The sequence below is a fragment of the Hippocampus comes genome, unplaced genomic scaffold (assembly GCF_001891065.2).
Source record: "Hippocampus comes isolate QL1 unplaced genomic scaffold, H_comes_QL1_v1.1 scaffold384, whole genome shotgun sequence".
NCBI classification, from domain to species: Eukaryota; Metazoa; Chordata; class Actinopteri; order Syngnathiformes; family Syngnathidae; genus Hippocampus; species Hippocampus comes.
In genome coordinates, this window is record NW_017805700.1 from 810,523 (window position 1) to 822,791 (window position 12,269).

The 12,269-nt window shown below is 41.1% G+C and overlaps 2 long non-coding RNA genes across 2 annotated transcripts in view; both read right to left on the reverse strand.

Annotated features, from left to right (window-relative positions):
* Positions 1-10,609: 10,609 nt before the first annotated feature.
* Positions 10,610-12,269, reverse strand: part of LOC109523452 (uncharacterized) — a 14,323-nt gene continuing 12,663 nt past the window's right edge. Inside the window, exon 3 of the long non-coding RNA XR_002169763.1 lies at positions 10,610-10,771. This is a non-coding gene — a long non-coding RNA (uncharacterized LOC109523452). The remainder of the gene's footprint in view (positions 10,772-12,269) is intronic.
* Positions 11,291-12,209, reverse strand: LOC109523451 (uncharacterized). Its single transcript, XR_002169762.1, has 2 exons — positions 12,177-12,209; positions 11,291-11,963 (listed from the first exon to the last, which is right to left on the reverse strand). It is a non-coding gene; the product is annotated as an uncharacterized LOC109523451 (long non-coding RNA).

Genomic DNA, 12,269 nt, shown 5'->3' on the forward strand with positions numbered 1-12,269 from the left:
GAGTTGAGTTAAGGTTTTATTTATGTTATTTATGTGTGTGTGTGTGTGTGTGAGTGAGTGAGTGAGTGAGTGAGTGAGTGAGTGAGTGAGTGAGTGAGTGAGTGAGTGAGAGAGAGAAATACATCGCCGCGCGACTGTGCGGAACCCAACCGATCCCGCCCGCTTGGCCTCGCTGAAATTGTGCCATTCCCGGAGGGCCGGCAGTGGCGCGGGTTACAAGCAAGCACTGAAAAACGTCGCCGGGCACCCGCGGGACTGTCCGAAACAGAATGGTTGCCGCCTGCTTGGAACTGCTGTTGATGTGCGAAGCGCGGAGGACCAAGAGTGCTATGGGTGGCAAGCAAAGCGCTGAAAAACGTCGCCGCGCAACACTCAAGAATCAAACCGATCCCATCTGCTTGCCCTTGCCGAAACTGCACCATTTTCGCAGGGCCATGAGTGCCGCGGGTTGCAAGCAAAGCGCTGAAAAACGTTGCCGTGCACCCGCGCCACACTCAAGAATCGAACCGAGACCTTGCCGAAACTGCACCATTGTTATTACCCTCGAAAAATCAGCAGTAACACAAAATGCCCAGCTTGTGAAGATAATTTTGTGGCAATTAATGGATTTTAAAAATTTTTGAACACAAAAACTTTGCAATTAATTTACAACGGTTGTTCTTCACCACTTTTCCACCATGAGGATGTATCTTCTTTGCTCTCAATTGCGAGAGCACCATTGGGACGTGCATGGTGGAAGTCCGTTACTGTTCTCTGCTGGTCACAGTTTGTCATTGCAACATTCTGAAGGTATCCCATTTTATTTCTTATTCCCCTCGAAAAATCAGCATTAAGACAAAATGTGAAGACAATTTTGCGACATTCGATGGTTTTTATTTAAATTTCTGATCACAAAAAACATGACAATTATTTTACAACGGGCGTTCTTCACCGCTGTTTCCACTTTGTGAATGGCTCTTCTTCGCTGTCAAATGTGAGAGCCTTCTTGGGCCGTGCGCGGCAAGCGGCCATAGCTTGCCTCTGCTGGTCAAAGTTAGTCACTGCCACCTTCTGAAAGAAAACCACATTATTTCTTATGACCCTACAAGAGAGCACCATTTTGACATGCAAGGCAAAAGTCGATCAATACCGTCTGCGGGTCACAGTTTGCCATTGCAACCTTCTGAAATAAGACTATAATATTTCTTATTACCCTCGAAAAATCAGCCATAACACAAAATGATCAGCCTGTGAAGATCATTTTGTGACATTTGATGGATTTTTAAAAATTTCTGAACACAAAAAAACATTGCAGTGAATTCATAACGGTCGTTATTCACCACTGTTTCCACCTTTTGTATGGATCTTCGCTCTCAATTGAAAAAAACTGCCTTTTGTTGGTCAGTTAGTCACTGTAACCTTCTGAAATATTACCACATTATTTCTTAATACCAAACAAGAGAGCCCCACTTGGACGTGCAAGGCAAAAGTCACTGCCGTCTGCTGGTGACAGTGTGTCATTGCAACCTTCTGAAAGATGACCATATTATTTCTTATAACCCTCGAAAAATCAGCAGTAACACAAAAATGCCCAGCCTGTGAAGATAATTTTGTGACATTTGATGGATTTTTTTTGATTCCACAACGCTCGCTCTTCACCTCTGTTCCCACATTGTGTATGGCTCTTCTTGGCTCTTCAATGCGGGAGCCCCCTTTGGTCGTGCACGGCAAGCTGCAATAGCTGCCCTTTGTTTGTCAGAGTTAGTCACTGCCACCTTCTGAAAGAATACCATCTTATTTCTTTCTTCCTTTCAGGAGAGCCCCATTTGGACGTGCAAATCAAAAGTCGATCACTACCCTCTGCTGGTCATAGTTTGTCATTGCAACCCTCTGAAAGAAGACCATAATATTTCTTATTTTCCTCGAAAAATCAGCAGTAAGATAAATTGGTCACGCAGTGAAAATCATTTTGTGACATTAGATGGATTTTTTTTTTTCTGAACACAAAAAAAAAAACATTGCCATTCATTCACGACGTTCGCTCTTTACTTCTGTTCCCACATTGTGTTTGGCTTTTCTTCGCTCTCAAAAGTGCACAGCCCTCTGAGGCCGTGCACGGCAAGCGGCCACCGCTTCCCTCTGCTGGTCAGAGTTAGTCACTGCCACCTTCTGAAAGAATACCATAGTCGTGCCCTCAGGATGCGGCATGAATTACGACACGAAGTCCATTTGAAAATACAGGGTTTAATTCCTGGCAACGCGTGAGAACTGGTCCCACAAATATGCAAAACATACAAAACAATTGGGATTACAAAATAAATAAAAGACAAAACCATAAATAAAATTGATTTAACAGAAAATGCACACAAACCTCGTGGGCTCAGACCCATAAGAGGCTAAACATTTGCCGAAAAAGTGCCTGGTCGTGATGGGTCCCGCAACACCGATGTGTCGACGCACGCGCCGGGGTCACAGAGCAATCCCCGCGTTGGTGCGCGTACAGCTTTAAGACAATCTCGTGACCGAGTCATGACCTGGCTCGACGCAGTTCAGGGGGCGTCAACGCTGCAAAAGCCCGCCAAACTGTGTTTATAAGGAAGTACGTCTGTCGACACGATCCGCCTGCCGATGCGATCCAAACCTCACCCTTGCTTGTGGAAGTACATGCATATTATGGAGCAACTCCCGGGGAAACAGTGTGGGACCATTTTGATCTCCTTTCGGAGAATAATGTATTCATTCAAGTCTTGTCTCACCAAGTGCCTCTCAGATTTTTTACATGTCTTTTTCCATTCTAATTCAAATTAATTTCAAGGGAACTCTTAGTTTACGATTCACATGTTTTATTAAAGGTGAAATGTCAAATTTGCCATACAGAATTATCATAAAACAACAAAAGCACCTCTTCCATGCTGAGGCATTATCGGGCCAAACATGAGAATGAAGTTCCCAATACTGTCCACCCAGAATAACTTAAGGTACGGCCATTCTCTTCCCTTTTCACAGTTGCTTTGTTGATGATTAATTGGCAATCAGCAATTATTGTTGGTTTACTTTCCACTTCATGTTTGACAATCAAGCTTCCAGGAAGCAGTTGCTCATCAGGCACTGCTGAATGGAACTGCCAGCTCCTCAGCATTGTGTAGAGTGAAGGGTTCAAAGAACTGATTCAGGTCCTTGAACCCTCATATGTTTTGCAGACAAGAAAGGTCTGTGTGAAAGTTTCATAAAGTAGTAGTAAAGTTAATGTAGATGAGATGAATCTCCTATAATTTAAAACTATTCTTTGCTTTTGGTTTAATTTTCAGACCATCAAAAGAATGGTGGCCAACAAATACCAGGAGGAACGGGAAAATGTGACAATGGAAGTACAGCAAGCTGTGGCAGTGAGTATAACGACTGATATGTGGACCTCTGTGAACATGGAGGCTTAATTCGCACTTGCCTGTCACTACATTAATGCACAACACTTTCCAGGGAATCACACTGCTGACAATTTGGCCCAGGTCAAAAGGGGCATGATGGAGGACGGAGCCATAATCAACAAGTAAAGTGTCTTGTGAGTGACGCAGCACCAAACATGATTGCATCCACCAGATACCTCCAAATTCGCCACTCCATTTGCATTGCACACAGTCTTAATTTATTCGTTAGAAAATCATGCGATCAGGTCCCACTTACAGACAACAGAAACAAAGCTCGGCACGTTGTCACATATTTCCATTCAAGCACTACAGCCAAGGAGAAAGCTCGCTCAGGTGCAGCAACAGATGGGACGGCCAAACCTGAAACTCATCGAGGTGCCAGTATGCTGGAACAGTACTTATGAAATGCTGTCAAGACTGCATGATGAGAGAGAATTAGTGTGGGTATCTTTGGCAGATTTGACTCCACTGACTGCTGATGAGTTTACCATCATAAGAGAATCACGACTCGTGCTTTCTCCATTCCATCAAGCTACAGTGGACTTGTCTGAAGAGAGGCAAGTGTCTGGTTCAAAGGTCATCCCGATGATAAAAATGCTTTATCATGCACGTGAGCGTCACGCTTCAACCTTGCACACACAGGCAGCCATACAACTCCACGAACACCTGAAGCGTCGAGTCACACACACGGCTTCCAGTCTGGAGTCTATTTGTGTGTTAACTTTAGCAACACTTCTAGACCCCAGATTCAAATCACTTGATTCCGCATTTCCCTCAGGTGCACGGAGGCCATATCCACATTGCGGTCTGAATGCGTGCGTGTCATCAGGCGCACAATCGAGGCCCAGCCCGGACCATCATCGCAGCCCTCTGCAACTACATCCAGCATGTTACTCATCATTACTTTGTTTTTGGAAATTGTTGTAAATGCCACTTTTGTTGAGTTTTGTTTTTTAGATGACCTGTGGCAGCATTTGGATGATGCGGTAGGAAGACTGGGAAGAAGTGCAACAGCAGATGCTAGATTGAGGTCCAGCGGTACCTGGCAGAGGGGAATATTGTATGCAGTCAAGACCCGCTGTTATAATCCTAGTACCAACACACTACTTTTCCAAACCTCTCCCACCTTGCAATGGAGTTCCTCTGTACACTGGCATCATCAGTGCCAAGCGAGCGTGTGTTCTACACAGCAGGGGAAATAGCATGCAAGAAACGTAATAGACTCAAATTCAAAACACTGGAGCAACTTATTTTTCTGAATAAAGATTTTTGAAGACAAAGCCCACAAGCATCCTCATTCACATAATCTTCATATTATTCAAACAAAATGAATAATACAATATGAATGCATAGATGTCAATGATATTGGATAAACTCTGCCATCAAATCAGTCACTTCAGTCAGTCAAGTGGGTCGCCTGCAGGGATTTTGAAAGTCCAGCAGGTGTCAGTGGTCAGCAACACAGGATCAATACAGTGTGTCATTGTGTCAACACGCTTCATGACACCTCATGGACCCATCACAACTAACGGTCACTCGGGGGCGGAGCCGCGTCGAATATGCGCAGAAATACGTCAATATCGTGCAGTAGACTTAAGAGAGAAATATTTGTTACTTCCGACACCATCACGATATGGCGATCTTCTATCAATTGGTGGACCTAACGTGGTCTCCATTTTGAAAGCCAGTCTGGGGATACTTGAAGTAAAAAAAAAAAAAAAAAATAGGATAACATGACAAACTTGATATTTGTGCATAATGAACTTTTTACAGTTTGACATTGCTCGACAACTAAAACCCAGTTACGCAACATGTTTGTTTTTAATAACACTTACTGTCTATATTTCGCGTTAAGCAGTTTGATCGTTGGTGTTCTGACGCCATCGGGTGGCGATTGTTGGCCAGAACCAATTATCGCGGATCTAGGTCCACCCGACCCTATTTGCCGTGCACATTTACTGACGCACGTTAAAAGACATGCTTTGTAAACTCTGTGTAGCCATTTTTGTGAGAAGACGAGAGTACCGAGAACCTACCGTACGAGGCAAGACGACGACAGGCAGGATTTCGGCAAAGGTTAGCCCCTTTGTGTGTGTTTTATGTTAACCCTTATATTATGTTAAGGGTCAATTTGACCCATTTCAGTTTTTGCGTTGACCAAAGCACTGGATATTCTTTCTTTTTCTTCATGAAATTTCTTGACTTTTCCTCATCTAGGGTCATGAACTGGTGTGTAAAATCTGGACACTCTGATGTGTAGTGGGATGTCTGTGCACAGTTTGAATACAAATATGATGTTGGGGGTCATTTTGACCCAGGCACTTTAATGTGGGCAAGCAGCTTTTCAGATCCAAAAGAAACATGTCAAATTGATGAACAGTACTTAGTTTTGACTGCTCAGTGACTGCCAGAGACCCAGGTATGTGTAGAGCAGGAACTTTCTCTCATTTGACTCGTCACTCTTCTCATGTCATTTCTTTGACCAACATACCAAAAATGAGCTCCAGAAAATTTACAGCTGAAGAAGCTTCATCACAGAGTTTGAACGGGGATAGTGATGCAGAGGAAGATATTTCAGAGACAGAGGATCTTTCTGGCAAGTATGGCATCAAAATGTGGGCAGCCTGTGATGCAAAATCTAGTTTTGCATGGAATATGCAAGTGCATACTGGAAAGCTACTTGGAGGAGCATCTGAGAAGATTCAGATGATGCGTGTGGTGCTAAAGATGAGTGAAGGATTGCAAAGTCATAACGTCTTTACAATGTATGGCCTTGGAGATGAAGTTCAGGAGAGAAAGCTGAATATATTGGCAACAGTCAGAAGAAATAAGACCCGGTGAAATTCTGAAGATGCAGGGCAGACCTCTGCATTCCTCAGTTTTTGTTTTCACTGAGAAAGCAGCAGTTGTTTCATACTGCCCAAAGAAAAACAAAAATGTTCTTGTAATGAGCACAATGCACATAGATGCATCACTGAGCATAAGAGAAGACATGAAGCCACAAATGATCCTGGACTTCAACTCCACCAAAGGGGGACTTGACAATCTGACAGCACACATACAACTGCCAGTGCATTACTTTGTAGATAAAACATTGAAAATCTCAGAAGAGTTAAATGAAAAAAAGAAACGTGACATGGAAAAACTTCAACTAAACCGTTCTTAAATATACTGTTGGGATTAAAAATCTTTTGTCTGTCTCTTTTCTGAATGTTTACATCATCTTAAACAAAGTTGTTACTGGTGTAACCTGTTTTTTGACTATTTTGTGTAGATTTTTATAGTACGGGTCAAAATGACCCACAACATAATCAACGTGATTTTTTTTCAACATAATATGAGGGTTAAAATCAATTGTCTTCATGGTTTTGTCTTTTGTTTGGTTTATAATGCCACTTGTTGGATATTTCATGTTCGTGGGACCAGTTCTCACGGGTTGCCAGGAATAAACCCTGTATCCTCAACTGAACTTTGTTCGTCATTCATGCCGCATCCCGAGGATGCTACAAATCCATTTACTGTTGGCAATTTCAAATTCAAAAGCCTGAGACAAATCAGATTTGTATCCGCCCAATGTTATCAAATTGAATCAGACAAACACAGACGAACAAAATTTAGGCTATAGATTAATAGTAGCACATTTCTTACCTTTAAGTGTTGGGGTGCATGCTTTCTGCGATATCAAGAATTAAAATCAAGAGTCGCGGCATCTTACCCACGGTCTAAACCGCATTGAATATTTAGTATTTTCTGTTGAAAACAATTGCTCAAGATCCTTTTGTGTATGCATAACGTTTCAAAACAACAGGATTATTTTGTCGTGTCAAATAGTAAACTTACCTTAAAATGAGTTCGGGAGCTTGCTGACAAATAAAATTTCCTCGTGTTAAATGAATTTGAGTACAAAAGAGTACCAACAAGAACTTTTTATTTTATTTTCACCATATTCTAATTTACTGAGGACTAAAAACGTTTTTCACCATTTTCCAAATTATTGAGAACAAAATGTACCTGGGGGGACAGTCATAATGGGACGATTAGAGTGTCACGTATAATTTAAATTGTATCACTCTAAAGTCGCTGAAACATTGTTGAAGTTTTTAAGAACAAGTTCTAACGTCCGCCCGGTTGTGTGTCACTTCAATTGTACACTCCGGTCAAGCCCGCTTCCACTTGCAAACTTGAAGTCAAGGGAGTTGCCACTGCGATTGTCAATACTGTGCATTACGGTAATCTGCCGCCAGATTAGGGACACCAGATGACGACCCACAACATTCAGATTGTCTTTCCTTCCGGCAGAAGTGTAACTGCAGAAAAATAGTCAAAGATCAGCTAGAAGTTACGAGAACTAAAAACAACTCCAAATATACAGTGTCAAATACAACGTGGATTTTCAAATACCAAATGCCATTTATATCAATGTATAAGCATGTAAGAAGTGCAGAGGCCTTAAAGAATTTGTCAGGGTTACAAGATATGGCTACCAGCAAGTCTGAATGTTTCAGCCATGAAACATGGACATAACCAGCTCTAATTCAAATTTGATGAATGTTTTCCAAAATGACAATGGATACATGTTCCAGACGTTAAGGTGAAAAAACAAAAAGAGAAAGTACTTTACTCAATTGAATCTTGAACAACCCAATTGTTCAAAATAAGCAGATAAGTACTTCTGGAGATTTGCTGACAGTATAACGTCACGGACAGATGACCGGACCAATCGACACTTCTTCCAACCAAAAGCATTGCAAGGGCAAAAAATAGAATTCATTAACTAATGTAAATGTAAATGGGGTTTTGAGAGAAAATTTGTATACCTTACTTGAAATGTGCAAAAGGTGGTGATATTTCAACATTGGGTCATACAGGTAAAAATGGTTTACTACTCCTAATGGACTGTGCGCAAGGAGAACTGTTCTTGCAGGTGCAATAGGCACAGTGAAAAAGATTCTGAGATAAACATTTCTCAATGATAACATGACTGAAACTCAAACATCTCAGTAATTAATGGGTGTTTAATTGCACATATAGCTGAAATGCAAAAGTAACAAAAAAACACTGCAGTGAATTCATAACGGTCGTTATTCAACACTGCTTCCACCTTTTGTATGGATCTTCGCTCTCAACAGCGAGAGCCCCAATAGGACGTGCACGGAAGAAGTCTGTCACTGCCCTCTGCTGGTCACAATTTGTCATTGCAACCTTCTGAAAGAATACCATAATATTTCTTTATTACACTCGAAAAATCAGCAGTAACACAAAATGGCCACCCTGTGAAGACAATTTTGTTACATTTGATTTTTTTTAAATTTCTGAACAGAAAACAGAAAAAAACAAAAAAACATTACCATCCATTCACAACGTTCGCTCGTCACCTCTCTTCCCACATTGTGTATAGCTCTTCATGGCTCTTAAATGCGAGATCCCCCTTTGGTCGTGCACGGCAAGCTGCAATAGCTGCCTTTTGTTGGTCAGAGTTAGTCACTGTAATCTTCTGAAATATTACCACATTATTTCTTAATACCAAACAAGAGAGCCCCACTTGGACGTGCAAGGCAAAAGTCGATCACTGCCATCTGCTGGTGACAGTTTGTCATTGGAACCTTCTGAAAGATGACCATATTATTTCTTATAACCCTCGAAAAATCAGCAGTAACACAGAAATACCCAGCCTGTGAAGATAATTTTGTGACATTTGATGTATTTTTTTTTTTTTATTCCACAGCGCTCACTCTTCACCTCTGTTCCCACATTGTGTATGGCTCTTCTTGGCTCTTTAATGCGGGAGCCCCCTTTGGTCGTGCACGGCAAGCTGCAATAGCTACCCTTTTTTTGTCAGAGTTAGTCACTGCCACCTTCTGAAAGAATACCATCTTATTTCTTTCTATCCGTCAGGAGAGCCCCATTTGGACGTGCAATTCAAAAGTCGATCACTACCCTCTGCTGGTCATAGTTTGTCATTGCAACCCTCTGAAAGAATGAATGAATGAATACTTTATTGTCATTGCACACTTGTTACAACGAGATTTTGCTGGAGTCTCCACCCCCAAGTGTATCGTGAAATATAAAAAAATATAAAAAAGTATGTAAATACATTGCACTCCCCTAGACTTACACACACCATAATATTTCTTATTTTCCTCGAAAAATCACCAGTGAGATAAAATGGTCACCCTGTGAAGACCATTTTGTGACATTAGATGGACTTTTTTTAATTTCTGAACACAAAAAAACCCATTGCCGTTCATTCACGACGTTCGCTCTTCACCTCTGTTCCCAGCTTGTGTTTGGCTTTTCTTCGCTCTCAAACGTGCACAGCCCTCTTAGGCCGTGCACGGCAAGCGGCCACCGCTTCCCTCTGCTGGTCAGAGTTAGTCACTGCCACCTTCTGAAAGAATACCATAGTTGCACCCTCAGGATGCGGCATGAATTACGACACGAAGTCCATTTGAAAATACAGAGTTTAATTCCTGTTAATTAAAAATTTCCTGTACATTAAAAAAAAAACATCAAAACTGCTCCAGATTACTTTTTCCTCAAGCAAATGGAAAAAATACTTACCCTTTGTGTCTCTTACTCATCTTTGCAAACAATTGCAATAAGATATCCTGTTTCCTTTGAAATGTTTTTGCACTGATCGGGTTTTGTTGAGGCAAGTCACTGCTAACTTTATCCTAGAACAGTAATGTGTGACGATCAAGGGTTCAGATTCACACCTACCTCGAATTGGGGGTGTGGCAGGGTCTCCCAAAAAGCTTTCAAATTTCAGCCCTGGTCTGTGCTCGATGATTCAGTCAACACTTGTCTCAGGGTAGACCAGTTTCATGTGACGTATGCATACATTAAGTCTGGCTGCGCGCGCATCTCTGAGGCAGAAAACACACGCTGAACAGGACAAAACCGTGTGAGTAATGGTGTCCTCATGCTGTGCCGTGGGTTGTCAGAATAGAAAGACCACACAGAGAGGTCTAGTCTTTTATAGAATTCCTGCTGGTAAACCCCACTTTCAGAAAAAAATGGAGAAAGTTATGGTTACAAGCTTTACGACGTGAGAATTGGACTGAAGAGGAACCCTCTCAGGGCAGGTGTTGCAGATTTGCAACAACCAAGTATCAGATTTGACCTGTTACGAGAACTTCATTTGAGCCTGAGAGGAATGCTTGTCTTTGCAGTGCTCACTTCATATCTGGTAACTACTTGGGAGTTAGCTCTACCATGTCAAATTATATTCTATGTTGTGAAAGCCCAGAATAATGTTCAATTAGTGAAAGTAACAAATGAGTGAAAATAATGAAGTATAGCATGAGTGAAGCAGTTGATATGTAGTCTTTACAGTCAAACATGTTTACAATTTGTGTGGGAAGTAACTCTTTAATGCTTCATGCACATGTTAAACACAAACATATACAGCCATACAAACGCCAAATGATAAAAACATGCTTCACAACACACACGTGTGTGTGTGTGTGTGTGTGTGTGTGTGTGTGTGTGTGTGTGTGTGTGTGTGTGTGTGTGTGTGTGTGTGTGTGCATATATCTTTCTCACTCCATATTTATCATTTAAATCATTAAATTAAATTTTTAAATTTTACAGGAAAAGCATCCCTGGAACATGGTAATCCAGATTTCGTTCCATTTGTATTTTCATATACAGCAGCTGTTTAACCAAGTGGACACTCAAAACTTGCAAGGTAAAACTGTAAAATCCAAAGGAATAATAGTTTGTCTTGAAAATGAATTTATTACAAGAAAAATACAGTATAGACTGATATATGAACACCAAATTGAAAAACTTCAGGCATCAATGTTACCTTTTCTTGGGTAGGTTTGATAACACTCTCATTTAGTGTGTGTCCTAACTCTGTGGCCTAGTTGGAAGTCAAAGAGGGGAGGGGCGTGGGGATAATCACTTCAATTATACAGTTTCTTATTGACGGCTTGGCAATGAAGTGACTGGTGACACTGAACAGGAAACAAGACGGTGTAATGGCTCAAAGACGGCTCGAGTGAACATAGATTTAGGATTCCCTTTGACTTAACCATTTTGAAAATATAGTTAACGGTGGGTTAAAATGATATTCTTGTGTGTGTACCATTACTCTTTGACAGCACAAAAAAAAAACAAAAAAAACTTAACTGGCATGCATCAATGGATAACACATTGCGGTAGAAGTCTATTATACACTGTCGTTTTTCCTTTTTCCCATCTGTTAATACAGTGACTGATGAGAAGACTAAAAATGTATTATTTACCGTAAGTTATCCATATACTCATAGCGCATACTTTATGACGCAAAAGCCAACAAACAACCCACATGTGACAGCCACCGTTTGTGAAACGTCTCGAGCACAAAATGTGAATCTTGCAAGCAGAAGAATCCCAAAATAAAACGACACTTAACAAATACACACACAAGGCAGGACAACTTCTCATGCGGCCATTTTTTTTTCCTCAAGAAAATTAAAATCACACCACATTTTTACAAACATGATGCAGGAAAAAGTGTCATGCGCTCATTTCTTGCTTTACCGGTTCTGGGGGCGCCTTATAGCCCCTTAACTACGTCCAGAGAAGGCAAAGAGATATTAAAGTTAACAGTGAGTAGAGCATCATGCTTTGATATTTTAAGTGCGCAACGAGGCAAATAGTAAGCAGTAAAGAAAGCATATAGTCTATGAAAAAACAGAGTACTAATAAATATCAATAATACAATATGTGATCAGTGTGTGTTGTGTACCTTCAAGGTAACACCAGTAACCATGTCAGTTTTACCTTCAAAGTTGCTTGATTTGCCAGTTTGGTTGTCTGGATGGAAAATATGAAAATGTATGAGGTACTTTCCTCCAAAACGTTGCCACTTAATGA